This window comes from Anas platyrhynchos, chromosome 9, assembly GCF_047663525.1.
Source record: "Anas platyrhynchos isolate ZD024472 breed Pekin duck chromosome 9, IASCAAS_PekinDuck_T2T, whole genome shotgun sequence".
NCBI lineage: Eukaryota > Metazoa > Chordata > Aves > Anseriformes > Anatidae > Anas > Anas platyrhynchos.
In genome coordinates, this window is record NC_092595.1 from 7,408,906 (window position 1) to 7,421,386 (window position 12,481).

General features: G+C 43.3%; 1 protein-coding gene across 2 annotated transcripts in view; it reads left to right on the forward strand.

Moving 5' to 3' along the window:
- Positions 1–206: 206 nt before the first annotated feature.
- The window catches only part of PIK3CA (phosphatidylinositol-4,5-bisphosphate 3-kinase catalytic subunit alpha), a 42,537-nt gene continuing 30,262 nt past the window's right edge, over positions 207–12,481 (forward strand). Inside the window, exon 1 of one of the 2 annotated variants that reach the window (XM_027464233.3) lies at positions 207–350. The gene's annotated coding sequence lies outside the window, so the exon portion shown is untranslated. Of the gene's footprint in view, positions 351–10,183; positions 10,316–12,481 lie in introns of those variants that run through there. The other variant, XM_005024691.6, reaches the window with a different exon arrangement.

Sequence of the window (12,481 nt, forward strand, 5' to 3'; positions counted from 1 at the left end):
GGCCTGCTTCTCCTCTCCGTGACGTCACGCGGCGTGGCGTGACATCACTCCGCGTGACGTCACGCCGGGTGACACCACACCTCTCCCCCCTCCTTCCCCTCCTTTCCCCGGCAGCGCAGGCGCCCTGCGGCCTCCCCCCCCCCCCCTCCGCCTCACTCCCCCCCCCTGCGGGCCGCGGTTCCCTTCCGGCGGGCGGCGCCTTCCCCGTCCGGGGTCAGGCCCCGCCGCCTTCCTGTTATTGCCCGGGCGGGAGGCGCGGGGCTGGGGCTGCCGCCGCCGCCGGGGGCCGTGGGCCGTGGGGGCGCTGCCCGGCCCGGCCCGGCCCTGCCCGGCTCGGAAGCGGCCGTGAGGTGAGCGAGGGGCGGCGAGGCGCGGGGCCGGGCCGCGGCCTCCCGCTGGGGGCTGCTGGCGGCCCGCTGAGGGGTTGGGGGGGGGTCCCCGGGGTGCCCGCCCGCTGCTTTCTCCTCAGGGCTGGGTGTCCCCCGCGGAGCTGGTTTGTTCGTGTCAGAGCTGCGGTTCCCGGCACTGCCCTGTGGGGTCTTTCCCTCTGCTGGGTGTTTGTGTGGAGGGCTTGGAGGATGCGGCTGAGCGAGGGGTGCGCTGTAAGCACGGCGTGCTCGGGATAAGGGTGAGTGAGGGGTGTGTTGGGGCTGTAAACCTGCTTCAGTTTATCCTTCAGGGAGCCTGGAAGGAGGGGTAAGCTGGCTTCTGACTGGATTTCATTGCAATTCCATAGAGGAAATCTGCTTCTCAGCTCTGTTACCTTCTCGTACCCTTACATCCCAGCCTTGAGCTTTAGCTCTTCTCACATTCATCGTGTGGCAGAAGTCAGCTTTCCCATCGCTGTCAGCATCGTTCTGAACGCCCCCCTGTTATTTTATAGAGATGTTCTTGGAGCGCTTGCTTCAGCTGTTTCTAAGCTACAGTTCTCCAGTGCCTTGTAATAATCAAAGTCCACTTCTGGTTGTGCATAAACAACGGGAGTTCCCAGGGATATTCCAGTGCTCGGGACGGTGGGGTTTAATGCTTGTCTGCTGTGGGGATCTCAGTAGATAATCAGCTCTGAAATAAAAACCCATGAGAACATAAAATTTAACAATAAATAACGTTTTTCTCCAACAATAACCATGGCAAGCTCTGCCAGAGCAGTTATTTGGAAGTGTATTTTAGACGATGTCATCATGTAGACAAACCCCACATTAGCCCAGCTCATAGTGTTTACAGGGGAATTTATGAAACCACAGAGCTCTGCCTGTGATCCATGAAGCGCTCTGCTTTTTCATTAAGACAATAAACACGACAGCTTCAGAGCTGCAGTTGGAGTTCTGCTCGAGCAGATGCCCTGCGCTTCAGAGGCGTTAACTTGATGCCAAACTTAGCAACCTGCAGACAACACTTCATGTTTTTCAAAGAGTGCTTAAGCCCAGCCTACGAATCCATGCCCAGATGTTTTTGCTGGTCTGCTCCCTCAATTACTCATTTTGTATTAATGGCAAAAATATTTTGCTTCTTCTTACAGGTTATGTCCACTAGTTAGGGAACTGAGTTTGTGTGTGTGTGTTTTTCTGGAGCGTTCTTTGGAAAAGGTGGTGTAGCTGAGCTGTTTACAAAGCAGTTGTGCTTTATTGGAAGTCGTAAAGTAGCCCAGTGTTTGGTTAACTGTTTCTCTGTCAACCAGGCTGTTACTGCTTTCTGAAAGCGGGTGGGGAGCAGCTCTTCCTGGGTAGCTGTCCTAAAAAGTTGCTGGAAGTTTTGGACTAAGAATTCCTACAAGCAAAGGCTCTGCACTTAATGTCACAATGTCTCACAAAACCAATGAGATCGTAAGAGGTTTCTAGTTATTGGGAGAAAATCATATATTTAAAAGGTGTTATTACGTGAAGAACAGACTTCTTTCTGGAAACAGCTGTTCCTCAGGTTCAAGTACACACTGCTTGTTGATGGCTTGCTCGTGTGCAAGCCACTTTTGAAAAACCTTGATGATCATCACAGGTTTTAAGTCAGAGATTTATCTGTAAATAGTTAAACAGCAAACTTAAGGCTGGCATTTAGTCTGCAGAAACAGCTTTGTTAATGAATAGATGTTTTATGTACGGAATCCTTGCCATAGATTTGTTATGCTGATACATCAGTTCCAAATCATACCAGAAACGCTAGCATCTCATAGATGGGTATCATGTGTGTGTGTATATGATACCCACACACCTGCTTGCTTCGTCTAGTTGAGTACATTAACTACAACTTATGTCAATTTTGACAAAGCGCATGAAAAATGTTGTGCTTGGATGAAAGGAAGCAAAGCTTTTTTTCTGTTTAACTTTGATTCAGGTGAAGAAACAGTTAAAACTAATTTTTTATGATATGTGACTGGAGCAGGAATAATACTTCAAAATTAGTCTTTCTAATTTAGTATTAAAGTAACATAGAAGTGAGTTTTGTCTCGTAACTTTCAGTTTTGTAATTACAGGAAAATGTCTGAGATCTAGTAAGTCTTCTAGTCAAAGACATATGGGTGTTTTGTGCATGTCCGTGAGTTGGAGGGGGAACATTAGAGAGAGAATGTGTGTTTGTACTTCAGCAAACTGCAAAAAAAAGTTTTGTGCCTTGAAGTGTAAGATAAGGTAGGGATTGTTTTTTTCAGCCCTGCATGCATAGTGTTCTATCCATCTAGGAGTTTTGTCTCTTCCTTTTAAAAAGCCACAAGTCCAGTTGCTCCAAGTGACCATGCCTGTCTGAAACTGTAGCTAAGACTAGAAAAGGCATAAAAATATTTAGGCTAAAACAGGGTGGGAATTCTTACTCTTTAAGTTGAATGTGTCATGGTAAAGAATTGTTACAAGTTTGTATTTGTAGTATCCTAATCCCAATGTGCATGGTGGAGAGAGAAAATAGATTTGTTTCTCTTGGTATTTACTTGGACGTCAAATATGTGAAGTGTTTTGAGTTCGTGGTTGGTTCAGATAGCTCCCAGAGGTCCTTTCCAGCTTGAATTATTCCGTAATTCTATTTCTGGGTGGTTAATGGAGTGTTAAATGAACCAGAAATAACTCTGAATACTCTCTTTTTTTCCCCTGTAACACTGCTGTAGTTCTAAATTGAAAATATATATTTATTATTTTTAAAAGGAGGGAGGCTCGGGGGGAGTTAAACTGTTTTTAAAAGTTGCATTTTTTGTAAATTATGCAAGTAAACTGTGGGCAAACGGGAATGCTGCAGACTGAGTAGTGTCTGCAGTTCTGAATCTGCCCTCTGTCTGAGCAATGGCTTTGCAAACAGTGTGTCTATTTTATATAGCATGCGTTTACACTTCACTTCTTGGAAAGTATTTTCCTAGTTAATTCTGGATCAGATTTTTGTGAGAGACAGTTGAAAAACCCTGTGCATTTCAAACAGTGAGTGTGAGGGACAGTGGAAATAATCACTTGTTCTCCATTAACAGAGTACTTTTCTCAAAGCTGGTAACGCGGGGAATTAAAGCCCGTGGCAGGCATGATTGAGCAAGTGCACTCGCTGGGAATGTTTACGGTCTGCTTCTGAAAAGTTACGCCTGAGTACCTGAACTCTAGAAACAAGGCAATGAAGTTCAAAGAAACCAACTTACTTTCGCAAAATTGAAAGAGAGAGAATGATGGAGGCCTTCAGAAGCCTTCACCTCGCTGGCGTGCTTCGAGCTCAACGCAGCAGCAGGAGTAAATCAGCTCTGCTGCGGTCTGGCGTGAGAGCAGCTGGGTCAAGCGTAGAACTTCGGGTTCAATGTTCTCCTGGTTTGTGCCTCGTTGCTTTTTACCGGTAGCAGGTTAGGGATGCCTCAGATCTTTTTATTTATTTATTTTTTGGCCACCCTATAGGTTAATTTTCTTAAATTAATGTTCTTAACCTATATACTTGGATTATTTTTTTGTAGGGAAACTGGCAATTTTACTTATAGCTTCCAGTTAAAGAAATACTTGCAAGGGGAGCTTTTGAGGATTGTGTAATGCGAAGCATGTTTGTCAGATACGGGAGGCTTACTGAATTGACTAAAATTTACTGTAAAGTTCTCTGAAATTGAGAGAGCTGAGTCACATTATTGGCTGTACATTATGACCCTCTTCTAAGGCAAAGAAATGTGGAGAAACATCCCTTGTGTATTTTCTTTCTAAGTTGAAACAGAAAAGAAAGGAAAGGGAACTGGAAGTTCGCCTCCTAGATTGTACAGTATGTCAAAAGACTTATCTGTGGCTCAGACTGAACTGTTTTTTTCGCACTAATTATTTATTTAAGGTGCAAGGCAGCCAGTCTTTTGCCAGTACTTAATGTGGCACTTAATTATGATGAATGCCTCTTCCAAGACTCTTCCTGCCATCTTTTGATTCTTGCTGTTAACCTGGGTCATGGTCCCCTTCCAGAAGCATAGATTTTCTGCTGTGATTGCATTTGTTGTCTGGGAAATGTCTTAAACTCACTGCTAAACAGCTGATAGTCCTTGTGGTGGATGTGACCTTTGTTTTTTTCTTCCAATAGAGCAAAAGGTTATGCCTTGTTGCAACCTAATTCAGTCTTTAAGATATTAGCAGTCAATAAAGAAACCAGCAGTTCTTGAACATCCTGAAAATGCAAAAAGCCTTGAGCAGGACTGAAAAGAAAATAACAAAATTCAGAACTTCAGCTGAAACAAATCCGCCATAAGCAGAAATACCTGCCTGCTCTCTGATCTGAATATAATAGAACAAAATTTTCTGTACCTGGAGATTTTGGTATCTGACTTCCTAGAGAAGCGATGAGACTAATTTTTGGGAAGATGTAGGCAAGCTAAGCACTGGCCATCTGGGCTTACAGGCACAAATAAAGTAACGCTGACCAGAGAGTGAAGGCTGGTTTTCTGTGCAAGCACAGTGGAGATTAATTCTTTTTCTCAGACTTCACAAATATGCTTTGTGTAGTGAGACGTGTTATTACCTGACTTTGGTACTTGTGCTGTTAAGTAACTTTTTGTTAAGGATGGAAAATAACAAAGTGATTCTTGACTACAGGCATAGCTTTAAAATCAAGTTAATTCAGTTAACTTGGGGAGAAGCTTCTGGATAGACTCCCTTTGGGAGACAGGAAGTAAATACTTCCATTCCAAATAATACTCTAAAATATGCATGTTGTGGTCATTAAACTGCTTAGATTATCAAACATACCACTTACGCTTCATTTTTGTATTTATGTTCCCAGCTCTGAGCAGAATAATCAGCAAATGCTACGGCTGGATTTTAGAAGTGGAGATGGAACTCGTAAATCTGAAAATTTCTGCTGGGCTTTGAAAAGTGTATGTGGATGCTGAGCATCCAGTTCTGCTTATCAGTGTATCAAGGCAGTCTCCATTGCTGGGAGGAAAGTAGTTAACAAATTGTATTTCATATTCTTGCAATTTCATGCTGTTACCTCTGAGATCTTTGGTTTTAATATTAAGTACTATAGAAGAGCACTTGTCCCAAGGAAACCTCTTCTGTCTAAGTGAAAGAGCTAATTCTTAAGCAACATCCAGGCCTGTGCCCGTGAGTGCCACTTCTAGTCTAGCAAGCTTGTTACGGGGATTTATAATAAAGTATGTGTTCTGGTGTAAAATATGGGGAAAGTACGTGAAATTGAGATGCTGTCTTTTAGAGGGTACACTTAAGAAGTTATGTGATTTTTTTTGGATACGTTTTTTATCTAAAATAACATATTTAAAGTGGACTTTAACATCTTAATTCAGGAGGTGAAGCATAATTACTTTACTTGTTAGTAAATCCTAATAAGCTGTCTTCCTCTCCAACTTGCTGTGAAATGGAGGAGAAAGCCCTGCTGTAGTTATCGCTGCTGAGCAGCGCTCCCTTGATCTTAGATAGCTCCGACTTGGAACGTTTTGATGTGTAGAGGAAGATGGCATAACAACTATCGAGAGATAAAGGATGAAAATGTGAACTGGTGAACAACAAAACTACACGAACAGAAGGAGAGCAAACTCTATCCCTGACTCTCGAGCCTCTGTTTGATTGTGTTGTCAAATTACTTTTCAATCCAGCTCTTCTTTCACCACCCCTTTTCCAAGCCCTTCATTGTACAGCAGCAGACAGGATGGTATCACAAGCACCTGCAAGGTGATGTGAGAAGTGTAACCATTAGTACAGCTTCTGGTCTCTTCTTGCTGTCCTTTTGTGTGAGCAGGTTTCGTTAAAAAAAAAAAAAAATAAAAAAAAAAATAAAGATGAGTTAGATGACTTGCCAGTATGGTTACTCTCCCTAATTGGTGTTTCTTATGGGCTAGAATTAAATCCCAAACACTTAGCTGGTGTGATGTTCTGTATCAAGGTTAAACTCACCAGGCTTCCAGTCCTTTTGAATATATACGTTTGCAAAAGTGTTACCAAAATGTTTCCAGAGCACCACATATTAAAAACACTTCTTGTTTGAGGTGTATAAAGTGCTCTTAATAGCAGACACTGACCACCACTAGTGTTGCTTTGGCTTTTTTAGAGAAAGTTCAGCCACTGCAGTACAGCCCTTCTAGCAGAGCTCTGATCATAGTGGTAGGCAGCACATCCCAACCTATCCACGTGTTTCAACGGCTGTGGAAATGAAAGCAACTTTCCAAGCAGGGGAGTTGAGACATCTTCATGTTATTGTGGGGAAGTTGATGGCATTCAGTGGTTAAATGCCTATGAGCTTATGTCACTTTCTTCTTAGGAAAGTTCCTGGTATTTGTAAATATCTATCTAGGCTAATACTGGCAGTTTCTTTCAGATATAGTAAATGTGAATTGGGGAACAGCTTGAAGTACAGGCAGGAGGTGCCCCAGCAGCAAGCTCAACATCTGGTCAGCGCTCCCTGGAACTAGTGCTTTCACAACCTGGGCCAGCAGCTGGAACCAAAACACACGGAGGCTCCTCCAGGTTTCACAGAAACTTCGCTTTATTTATAGCTTAAATAAAGCCATCGGTAATAAATGAGCCCTGACACTGCTCAGGTAGTCAGTAAAGCTCTTCATCATCCCAGTGTTTGCCTTTCAGCAGGGTTACCTTCTGCTAAATACACAGCGACTGGCTCTGCGTCGCAGGCTGCTGGGAGTGGTGCTCACAATTTTACCGGACTCCGAAAAAGCCTGACTACTCTGCTGTGGTGGCTGTAGGTTGTGAAGAAGCAGGTGACTACTGCAGGGCAGGGTTCCCAGAACGGGATGCCTTTGCCTCCTGTCTTATTCTACGTCTCTGTCTGGGTAGGGCTTCCTGAGGGCTGGGTTAATTTTAGCTGTTTGTAGGGTGAGAGGGATTAGCAGCAAAAAAAAAATTTCACTTAGGTAGCTGTGGCTTTGTGTTAAGACCGTCACAGACTTTCGTTCAACAAATGATTTTAGAGAGTTAGGAAATACCTCAGTGGAAAATGCGTGGGGTTGTTTTGGTTTTAGTTGAGGAGCTTAAAAAACAAAATGAAACACTACTTCCATGGCTTTTGCTGAGGCATGTTTTTTTTTTTAAAAATGTTCTGTCAAAAGTGAAGCTGCATCCCAACTTCTGTTTGCCAGTAAATAAATTGTAATGCGTGTTGTTTGTTTTTTGTTTTTTGTTTTTTTTTTAAGGAAAGTCAGCATGGCTATGCAAACTAAACCTAAGCTTCTACAAAGGCTGTTTGACCACAGAAGTGAGTGAAGACAGAAGAAATGGAAAACTAGTTATATTTGGATTACAGAACAGAAACTTCTGTCTTCCAGTTCGCTCTTCTATATTTAATATTTAAAAAACCTGCAGAGTTGCAGAAATTCTGCTATCTAGTGCCACCTCAGAACTTATTTTTTATTTTACGCTGTTGCTTTCGGGGTCTGGAGCAATTCCTTCAGGGCAGCAGAAACCTTTTATCTCAGTTTACCGTTGCTCTCAGACATTGTTCTGAGCAACGTGATGTGGGCTGTGTACACAGCGTGCTCCAAGTCAAAATCTGTTGAGTTCGGCATTTTCAGCTCCTCTGTAGTAAAGGAAGGGCTCGTGGGGTGGGTCTGCTGAGGAAAGATAAAATTAATAAACAGCAGTTGGCCTGATTTCAGCCCTGTTTTCTTAGGAACGTGCGTTCCCTGTGCCCCCATCCCCGTGAGCTGGTGGGGTGCCCAGCAGACAGCCCTGACTGTGGCAGAGGGCAGAGTGCCACATTTGGGGTCTGCAGTGCCCCAGTGTCCATCTGCATTTCTTTCCCTGCCCTTCTAGGTATGGTAGCAGGAGGAAATTTCCCCTCTTTTTTCCCTAGGACTAGAGGTTCACCTTGCTGCAGCGTGGATTTACTCCCAAAAACTGGGGGCAGCTCCAGGAAGCCCCCGTGTCCCAGCTGCAGCCCTGCCCAGCTGCTTGCCTGGGCGAGGGCTGGGAGCAGCACACAACACCTGGATTCGTCCTGCTCCGGCTCCTTGTCCTTGTCCCCGTGCCAGCACTTCCTGTTTTTAAAGATCCTGTTTACTGTCTGGGTTCCAAATATCCCAGGAAGGGGGGAGGATGGGAAGAAACAGAAAGAAAAGTAAACAGTGTTATTTAAGGTGGAGCTTAATGTTTACGCCTGTGTGTGTATATATAGCGTTTGTTACCTACCTAGTCCAGTTTCGTGGAAGAAATTCTGGAGTAATCTGTTGTTTAGATCATTCTCTGCTAATTCCCAAAAGCAGAAGACTCTGCATGCAAAAACTGAAAGAGAAGCCCTGTGTATGTTTTGTCACCGGTATAAAACAGAGTATTAAAGAAAATATGTAATCATGGGAAAACCTTCTTTCTGTTGGTACAGAGTGGCTTGTCGCTCTGATTTTTGTTGCCTAACTTGGAGGCTTTTGACTTAAACACGTTGAAAGGATGGGAGTGCTGCTCACCGAGCTCCAGGGCGCACACCTAGCTGCAGAGGAACGGCCCCAGCACAGTCAGACAGAGGAGTAGTTCTCATCCCACGTGCCTGCAGCCAAGCTATGGTCAAAATAGTGGGTAAGCACACCTATGGAGAGTAAAGAGGAGCTGCCTTTCTGCCTCTGCACTGCGCTTTGGGGCTGCTAGTCTCTGTGAGTACAAGATCCTTTCCTTTGAGGTAAAGCTAGAAGTGGAATTAGTGACTGATTTTGGTCTAAAGAAGAGATTTAATTCCAGGCTTTCCTTTGTTTAACAAAGAAAACAAATCTGCCCTTAACTGGCAGAAAATGTTCTGGGATAGACATTCTGCTCTTGGTATGTCACAGGATCCCTAGGGAAAAAAGCACAATCGTGGTGGGAGTCGCAGAGGTCACCAGCGACTTGCAGATGTCTCTTGGTCGTGCTCCTGTTTGCGTGGCTCCCAGGCAGCCAGCGGGGCTGCACACAGCGTGCTCGCACGGGTGGGGGTGGTCAGGGGGCTTGGAAAATAGTGTGATGTCAGGAGCATAGCATTTGTGAAGGTGCTTTGTTCTTAAAAAAAAAAAAAAAAAAAGGATTCCAGCAGTAATATTTCTGGTTTTAAAATCTGTTCATCTTGTGCTTTTTTCAGCTGTTTGTTTGATACTGTATTTTTTCTAGTATTTTTTCAGTATTGGCCAGCGATACTACATAGTGAGTTCTTTTTTTTCCCGAATGACCTCACCATTGATTTTACTTGAGGTTCTGGATGTCACTAAAAGCAGAATCCAAGGATATTACTTTCTGAAACAAACAAAAAAAAATTTGCATGTGATAGAGCTCTGAATGAACTAAACTAAAACTGAGTTTCACTAGTTTCCAGTGAGAAAAATGTTGTATTTCAGCTGTGCTACAATTGTACAGATGCTACCAATAATGTTAATTTGTTAGCTCAGTCCAGAACAAAAGTACCCGGTGCTGTTGGGGCAAGGGGGGACAGGTATGTAACTCTAAGTAAAACTGGTATTGTTAGGAATATTTGCCTGTCTGTTTCAGAAAGAAGCAAAATGCTATGAGATGTGTTTTTGACTGTTCAATCCCCCTGCGTGCTCGTTTCCCTTGAGCTGCTGGTTGTGATCTGATAAGCAATTCTGCGTATTTGTGCCTTTTCTGTGAAAGAATAAAGACAAAAATAATACAGAAGAGACAGACACATAACTTGCAATGCATCGGTCTCCTGCTCTCTGCTAGAGACAAAGCAAATGTTGCTGCTGCGTGTGACAATGCTGTAAGGGAGGACAGTCCCAGACATCTTTGTACTAGTCTTCCTGCAGTTTGGAAAAATGCCAGCTTGGCAAGCAGGAAGAACAAAAGGACAAGACTGAAAATATCTAGTCTGAGGCAGCCGTACTGTCACCACGCAGCAGGTTTGGACAGCAGCAAAATGAGCCAGGCAACTCTGCCCAGTTCTCTTCATGGTGAGTTTTGGGATGACTGCGTCTGACAGTGACAGTAAAACATTTTGGGCTTTAGCAAGATTGAAATTTCAGGGACAAAACGGAATATAGATGTTTGCGTTCTGAAGAGGGTTACTTTTGTTGCAGGCTTTTATTTTTTCATGATGTTAGCTTTGGGGATTCCGTAGAAATAAAACTAGCTATTTTGGGGAGTTGGCTGTATCTGGTTCTTCTGCCAGTTTGATAGGGAAGTGAGGAAATCTTTGAACCCACACGTGAGTGTGCAGTAAATTGGAATCTATAAACGTGGTTGGATTGTTTAATGAGCAGAAGAATTTTTCATTTGAAGCCAGTGGTAAGAGTCTAGAGGAAACTTCTAACTGGAAAAGAATTCAAATCTCCATACAAATCTTAATGAGCAGCTCTTTGATACCAAAGATACCACCAATTATTATAAGGCATTACTACATCCTGTTTATGACAGCAATGTAATGAGATTTGTCTTACAATTGGAGAAGCTAATGGACTTCAATTAAAGTTTAGGAGTTTACTGAATGAGTAATTCAGTTTCAAGTACGGCCTGATAAAATTGTATCAAGTGTTTAGTCTGCTCTTTTGCATTGATTTTGGTCTCCTAGTTTACCAAAAGCAAATTTTGAAGCCTTTTGTCTTAGAATCCCTTATTCTAAATTCTGTAGCTGTTGGACTGTAGCTGATTTCTACCCTATAAGAAAATAGATCATGTAAGTTAGCAGTAATTTGCTGAGTGTGGAAACAAGTAGGAATCAGTATTTTGAGAGGTATGTTCTTTCACTTCCCTTTTTTCTTCCTCGTATTTTATTTTTGAACGGAACTTCAAAATCTGGTCACTGTTGATGCTTAGCAAGGTTAGTGATGGGGAATGTGCTTAATGGATTGGGAGGGCTGTAGTGGGTTCAGAAGAATATGGTCTGATCAGTGGGTGCTTTGAGTTTGGCTTTCTGACCATCTGTGGTATCCCGAAGCTTTTGGCAGAGGAACAAGGTTTAAGGTATTTTGGGAAGGTCAGAGATTGCAGGTGTGCTGTAGTGTTCATCTGATGTGTTTGCATGGAGTCATAGCTGGATCTAAATCTCTCTCAAATTCTCTTAAATTATACTTCTTCGACTGTCGAAGAACATAATTGATTCTCTTTATTCCAGGCAGCTTTCCAGATTTGAAAGTGTACACAGAAACACAAGCTGCCAACTATACTTCAAAACTGTTTCTGTTTACATTTTTGCTTTCCAAATCCAAACCCTGGAGGCGTGCTTACATGCACAAGTAAAATGAATGTGCACACAAAATGACTATATACACAGCTCCAGCACATGTCCGTTTCCCAATTTAAAACAAAGCTGCTGTTTTGGTGCAGTTGCTCTAAAAACAGTGTCGATTCTGGGCTGTCCCTTGTGGCCCATTTGCAAGTCTTTGTTTGGAGGGGGAAAAAAAAGTATTGGCAGTTAATGTTTGGAAAAAAAAGTCAAGGATGACATTTATTTGGAATAGATAGCATCTAGAAGGATTTAATGTGTATGTGCCCTGCGGTCCTGCTCCCTGCACTGCATAGACCCCGGCGTTTATCTCAGGCTCCAAGCTGCTCTCGGCAAGGCAGCTGAGAAAGCAGAACCCAAACTGAGAAGGGAAAAGTGAGTAATTCTTCACCACTTCAATCCATCCGAGCCTGGAAGGAGCTGGCTCGGGGAGCGGGGTGCCAGCGTGATGAAGAATGAGAGCACCTGCCTTGGGCAGGGAGGAGATGGGCTCCAACAGCCGGTGGTGCAGAGCAGCCTGACCAGGGCTGTGGAGCTCAACTTGAAAGGCTGCTGGTGTAAACTCAGCCTGTGCTGTGAATAACTAATTTGATTGTGGCCCATCTGTATTATCATTGTTTGTATGTGGGGACAGGAAAGTTCTTACGACTGCATATTCTTGCTTTGTGTTTTGTTTTTTTTTCATGCTGGTTTATGTGTTAAGAGGAACGTGTTTATGCCTATGCTTGTAATTAAGAAATGTAAATATAAACATCTGATTCAGCCCTATGGAGAGGGAGTTTTGCTCATGCTTCGCCTGATCAAAAAAAGATGGTTTTTAACCTTCTGTGTATTTCTTTTTATCTGTAGACTGGGGATGGTTATCAGTAATTCATAATTCTCCAGGCTGCTGTGA